The sequence below is a fragment of the Eptesicus fuscus genome, chromosome 6 (assembly GCF_027574615.1).
Source record: "Eptesicus fuscus isolate TK198812 chromosome 6, DD_ASM_mEF_20220401, whole genome shotgun sequence".
Taxonomy (NCBI): domain Eukaryota; kingdom Metazoa; phylum Chordata; class Mammalia; order Chiroptera; family Vespertilionidae; genus Eptesicus; species Eptesicus fuscus.
In genome coordinates this window covers 18,393,502-18,400,121 of record NC_072478.1, presented here as the reverse complement: position 1 = coordinate 18,400,121, position 6,620 = coordinate 18,393,502, and the positions used below count along the sequence as shown (strand labels likewise).

The 6,620-nt window shown below is 51.6% G+C and overlaps 1 pseudogene; it reads left to right on the top strand.

The window, feature by feature from the left end:
- The first annotated feature begins 583 nt into the window (after positions 1-583).
- On the top strand, positions 584-2,201 carry LOC129149554 (olfactory receptor 1361-like; annotated as a pseudogene).
- The last annotated feature ends 4,419 nt before the right edge of the window (positions 2,202-6,620 follow it).

The window sequence follows — 6,620 nt, the reverse complement described above, 5'->3', positions numbered from 1 at the left end:
AATGCACCAAGAATAAAAACCAGAGTAAATCTTAGCTATTTGAAACTAGAACCAACCTGGAAATTTGAGGGTAATGATAAACTGGTACGTCTCCTGTAAGCCAGAGCAATTCATACACCTACAACCACGCTGATCGCAGTGACAACAGTCAAATTGGCAAAGTTTTGCAAATGTTTCTCAGATGTCACCAGTGTATCAAAATTCATTGCAACATTCAACAACAATTAGCTCGAAATGTTGAGTTTACATTAATTCTACTATTCTTTGGGAGGAATATAAGGGTATTTTCTAGACGGTGCTAAATATCCCCAGATTTTAGCAATGGAACAATTGTACTGGTGCATACTGTCTGTACAGTAGCCTTGGGTTAACAATAGAAGGTCATGGCTGCTCTTGACAGGCAAGGACAGGCAATGCTGTTGTTGTTGCTGCTGCTGTTTTAATCCTCACCCGAGGATATTTTTCATTGATTTGAGAGAGAGAGAGAGAGAGAGAGAGAGAGAGAGAGAGAGCAAGGGCAGGCAATGTTTTGAGGAGTGTTGGGGTCCCATGGAGAAAAGCAAGGGGGAGTGGCTAGAGGAGCATGAGGTATGAAGAAGGTGTTCTTTCACAGATGGAAGAAATTCTGGAATCCTGTGTCTTAGTTTAGGTTCTCCCGAGACCCAATGAGCATTGGGGAAAGAAAGGTGTGAATGAGCAGGTTCCTGCTCTGGTCAGTCGAGGGGTGATCCTTCTACGGGTCTCTGAGAGATTGTAGAACACACCCCAGAACTGCCTCACTCAGGGGTGATGAAGCCAGGACTTCACCCAATACTCCCAGGTCCTCGCTGTCCAAAGGTCACTCCTGGGGCTGTCAACTCCCAGCACTTCCTTGTTACCCCATGTGCGAGCTTAGCCCGTTCCTGTGGACATGGAGAGACAGGTAGCTGAGGTGAGACAGGGTCAGTGCACCTGGGAGCCATGCAGCAAGCTGCCGGTGACATCCTGCAGGCGGGCTGTGAGCAGAGTGGTGTGTGTTCACTGATGGAAATAATGCAGCAGATGCGGGGGGGGGGGGGGGGGGTCCTGTTGCAGGAGAAAGTGGGGAGAATTCATGAATGTCTGAACTAAGGATGGGATGAAGTCCAGGGTGCAATGGAGGGGCTGGCCTTGGCCAGGACCACGGACAGCTCCTCATTTCCGCTCTCATTGCTCCAGAGACCCAGGTGGAAGGGCAAACCTCACCTGGGTCTCTGAGTTCCTTTTCCCCGGCCCCTCCGAAGACCCCAAGCCGCAGCAGCTGCAGCTTATACTGTCCCTGAGCCTGTACCTTGTTACGGGGCTGGGGAACCTACTCATCGTCCTGGCCATCGCCACTGTCGCCGGCTCCACACGCCCAGGTACTTCTTCCTGGCCTACCTGGCCGTGTGGACATGCTTCACTTCCACCATCATCCCCACTGTGCTGGCCGACCACGTGTCAGGACACGAAGGGATCCCTTCCTCTGGCTGCCTGACCCAAATGTTCTCCATCTGGTTTGCTGGCATTGACCGCTTCCTGCTGGCTGCCGTGGCCTACAGCCGCCCCGTGGCCATCTGCCACCCTCTGCACTCCACACATCTGGAACACCACAGCCCTGTGGCTCCTGGCGGTGGCATCCTGGACCACAGCCTCCGGAAATGTCCTGACCCACATGGTATTACTAACCCACCTGTCATTCTGCACCCACAACCGGGTCCCCTGCTCCCTCTCCCCCCCCACCCCCTGTCTCCCACCCCACTTCTTCTGCGACCTCACCCTTTTCTGAAGCTGGCCTGCTCCGACACGTTCCCCCATAATGTAATGGTGTACACCGCGGGCGCCCTGCCCATCATCATCATCACCCCCTTGGTGGGCATATCGGTCTCCTACACATTCAACTTTGCTGCCGTCCTGAGGGTCCCGCCCACGAGAGGCAAGCAGAGGGCTTTCTCCACTGGTGGCTCTCATCTCTCTGTGGTGTCACTGCTCTAGGGGGTGCTCATTGGGGTTTATTTCAGCCCCGTGTTCTCCCACACGGCCCAGAAGGACACGGCCGCTGCAGTGATGTACACTGTGGTCACACCCAGGCTGAACCCCTCACCTGCAGCCTACGCAACAGCGACACGAAGGGCACCTTGGGGGCCTCGTCAGCAGGAAGCCAGTTTTTATTTAGTGACCACGGCATTGGGATGCCCACCTGAGTGTCCACACAGAGTGCCCGTCTGTCCTGAATTTCCCTGTCCAATCCCAATCTTAGTTCTCTCCTTCATATGATCTCAGTTCATCTCTTTACTACTTCATCCTTCCAACAGCTACTTAGTGAGCATCTGTTACAGCATAGGCACTCTTTTACGGATTGAGGGTAGAGCAGGAAACAAACAAAATCCTTGCCTCCATCGGAACCAACAGTCTCAGAAAGAGCCAACGAGCCAGCACCTTGATTTCAGACTTCTGGTCCCCAGCATTGTGAGAGAATAATGTTCATTATTTAAGCCGAGCCGTTTGTGGTCGTTTGTTACAGAAGCCCTAGAAAACTACTACAGCAAGTAAGCTATTAATCCTAGCACGGAAATTGGAGTCATCACAAAAATGAAAAATCAGTTGGTGGTCTGGTGGTAAGGACACATACACTGGGTGGCCAGATTATTATGATCTCTGAACACATAATAATCTGGCCACTCAGTGTATAGCCTATATAATAAAAGGCTAATATGCAAATTGTCCCCTCAACCAGGAGTTCGACCAGCAGGCAGGCCGGCCAACTGCCCATGTCCCTTCCCCCTGGCCAGGCTGGCCGGACCCCATCCATGCACAAATTCATGCACTGGGCCTCTAGTGTGTGTGTATATATATATATACACACATATGTATACACACACACACACACTAGAGGCTTGATGCATGAAGATTCACGCAAGAATGGGCCTTCCTTCCCCTGGCTGCTGGCACCGCCTTCGCTCCGGCCCGAAGCCACCTTTCTGCCTTCCCACGATGCCCAGAGGCCTGGAGCAGCTGGGGTGGTGCAGAACACCTACGTCCCGCCCCGCCCCCGGCCGCTTGGTGCCCAGGTATGCAAATTAACCCGCCATCTTTGTTGGGTTAATTTGCATACTCCTGATTGGCTGGTGGGCATCGCAAAGGTACGGTCAATTAGCATGTTACTCTTTTATTAGGTAGATACACTGAGTGGCCAGATTATTATGCACTCAGAGATCATAATAATCAGGCCACTCAGTGTATATTGCAGGCTGGAAGGCTGGTGACCATTGTTCTGCCAAAGAACAACACTTGGTAATACCATCACTGTGATAACTTGAGAGGTAGATCATGTGTCTATGGAGCCTGTGTTTCTAAAAGTGATTGGAAAGAGCTAGCATGTCACTGTGCGTTGGCTGCTCCTTGCCATTCATCGCAAAGAATTGCAAGAATGTGATGATATTGGACAAGAATTGGCCACGTTTCAGACTCAGAAACATCACAAGACGGAAAGAGCCCACAGCTTCCTGTCCCTCAAAAGAGTATACATAGAAATATTGCCTCTTGCCCAAGGCTACTGTTTCAGATGCCCATTCACTGAGAGTGGCAAAGAGCTAGGTCGTTTAAGGAAGCAAATGCTGCAAATGAAATGGATACAAGAACGCAGGCTAGGAAAGAGCACTGGGTGTGGTTCATAGCAAGGAAACCACCTAGAAGCACCTAGATCAGAAGCCTGCTAAGCTTTTCCAAGGAAGTGTATTGCTAAACAAATAATGAGGTCTGTTTGCAAAATCCTATGACTTTTGAGCCTTTTCATTTTAGGTATTTTTTGTTATAAGAGCTTAATCTGAACCTTACCCCAAAGTGGGGCTTGAATCCTGGGGTCTGGTTTCCAGAGCGCTTCCTCCCAGCCACGATGTGTTCCTCAGGCGGCAATGTATCTCTTCACCACCCAAACCTGCACCAGGTCAGAAAGGCAGCAGCTGAGGTGGAACCTAAACAGGCTGAATCCAGAATCCCAAGAGCGACACCTCGGTGACAGGTGGCATCACAGAGAGAGCAAGTGGGTACTGAGAACTATAAGGGGTCTGGAAGTTTCCTTACTTTCAAACTGTCCATTTAACCCGTCATGGTTTCACTGATGCTGGCGGAAAATGCAACACTCTGGGGTCAGAGACCAAAGACATAATCACTCCCAGCAGGGCAGGCAGCATGAACCTTGGGTTTGCCTGCTCCTCCCAAGTCCCACGGGGACAATGCAGGTGAACCCAGATTGGCATTGGATGGACACTGGGTTTGCATCACAGCTGAGGAGCTCCAAGCTTAGAATCCCCAATCTTTTCTTTTGCTAAATATATATTTTACTAGAGGCCCGGTGCATGAAATTTGCGCATGGGTAGGGTCCCTAGGCCTGGCTGGCAATCAGGGCCAATTGGGTTCCCCACCTCCCCACCTTCCCCGCCTCCTCCTTCCCTAGCTCTCTCAGCGCCCCAGCCCTGCCGCTGGTCGCCTACCATGTTCTGCACCGCCCCCCTGGTGGTCAGCGCACGTCATAGCAAGCGATCGAACTCCCATTCTCCCAGTCAAACTCCAGAGGGGACACTTTGCCTATTAGCCTTTTATATATAGAGATTGATTTCAGAGAGGAAGGGAGAGGAGAGATAGAAACATCAATGATGAGAGAGAATCATTGATCAGCTGCCTCCTGCACGCTCCCTACTGGGGATCAAACCCACAACCTGGGCATGTGCCCTGACCGGGAATTGAACCATGACCTCCTGGTTCATGGGTTGATGCTCAACCACTGAGCCACACCAGTCGGGCAGAAACCCCAGTCTTTTCAAGTAGACTGCAAACAAACCCACTCTTCCTTTATCTCAGAGGCATTCATCTTTATTATATGGACAGCAAACAAACCTGCCCTCTGCTCCACAGGAAGAAACTCTCTGCCTTCTAAGGCTGTTTGCTATCCAAACATCCTTGCAAATACAGCAGAACAAAAAGCTGCCCACACCCCTGCTTGTGAGTTATATGAAAACTAGTGGCCCGGTGCACAAAATTCGTGCACGGGGGGGTGGGGGGGGAGGGTGTCCCTCAGCCCAGCCTGCACCCTCTCCAATCTGGGACCCCTCAGGAAATAACCAGCTGTCGGACATCCCTCTCACAATCTAGAACTGCTGGCTCCTAACTGCTTGCCTGCTTGCCTGATTGCCCCTAACTTCTTCTGCCTGCCAGCCTGATTGTCCCTAACTGCTCCCCTTCTGGCTTGATTGCCCCTAACCACCTCTGCCTCTGCCCCGCATCTGGGACCCAGGATTCCCTCCTCCAGCCGACCAGAGGCACCCGGGATCTGGGCATCCCTCCCTCTGGTCATAGGTGCCCAGGTGGGCTGCAGCCACAGGGGATGGTGGGCAAGTGGCTTTGCCTGGGCTGCAGCCGAAAGTGCTGGTGCCGGGGACTGCAGGGTGGGCGGCTTCTCCGTCTCCTGGGCCACAGCCAGCCACAGGTGCTGGCGCCTGGACCACAGGCGGGCTTCTTCTCCATCTTCCCTGGGATGCAGTGTGGGTGACTTCTCTGGCTGGCTGCGGCCTGGGATCACGGGGCAAGCAGCTTCTTTGTCTCCCGGGCTGCAGCCAGCCTCAGGCGCTGGCACCCAACTTCTCCGACCCCCACAGGCCCTGAGCAGGGGGGGGGGGGGGCTGCCGCCATGGTTTCAGGTTAATTTGCATACTCACTCTGATTGGCTGGTAGCATAGCGGAGTGATGGTAATTTGCATGTTTCTCTCTTATTAGTGTAGATACCAGAAACTCAGGAAGAAGTGTCTCCCAATAGTGGTAGCACTGGCATTCAATGGGTTGTGGCAGGCATCTGTGAGGGTCATTTGGGCTGGAAGTCAAGCATATGAGGCTGTTCAGGGTACAGTGTAGTGGTTCAGTGTGTAGATTGTGGAGTCAGACCGCCTGGGTTCAAGTCCTGGTTCTGCCACTTTTCACTGTGTGACCTTGACTTCTCTGCTTCAGTTTCTCCTGTAAAATGAGAACAATATGCCCTAGCAGCTAGGCCCTAGCTGATTTTGCTCAGTGGATAGAGCATCACCCTGTGGAGTGAAGGGTCCCAGGTTCGATTCTGGTCAAGGGCATGCAGGAGGCAGCCGATCAATGATTCTCTCTCATCATTGATTTTTCTATCTCTCTCCCTCTCCCTTCCTCTCTGAAATCAATATCAATATATATATATATATATATATATATATATATATATATATATATATATTTTTAAAATTACAATAGCCCCAGTAACCATAGGGTTATTGTGAAAATTAATATATGGGCTTATATATGCCAGGCACTTCGAACAGCATGGGCAGATGGAGGGCCCTGTCAGTGTTAACTATAATTATTATTAATTATCATGACGATGCTGCAAAGCTTGTGGTCATGCCTGCTCTCCCGCATTTGTGGGCAAGCTGTGTAACCCACGCAGCTCCCTTGGAATCTGCCTCGGAGAACTCGGGAAGGGCACCAGGGCTCTCTGCTCCCTGCTCCCCTCACTGACTCAAGAAACGGGGCTGCAGCGCCGGAGCTGGGTTTCAGGTTCAAGGCATCAAACAGACTCACGTTCAAATCCTGTCTTTGCCACGTGC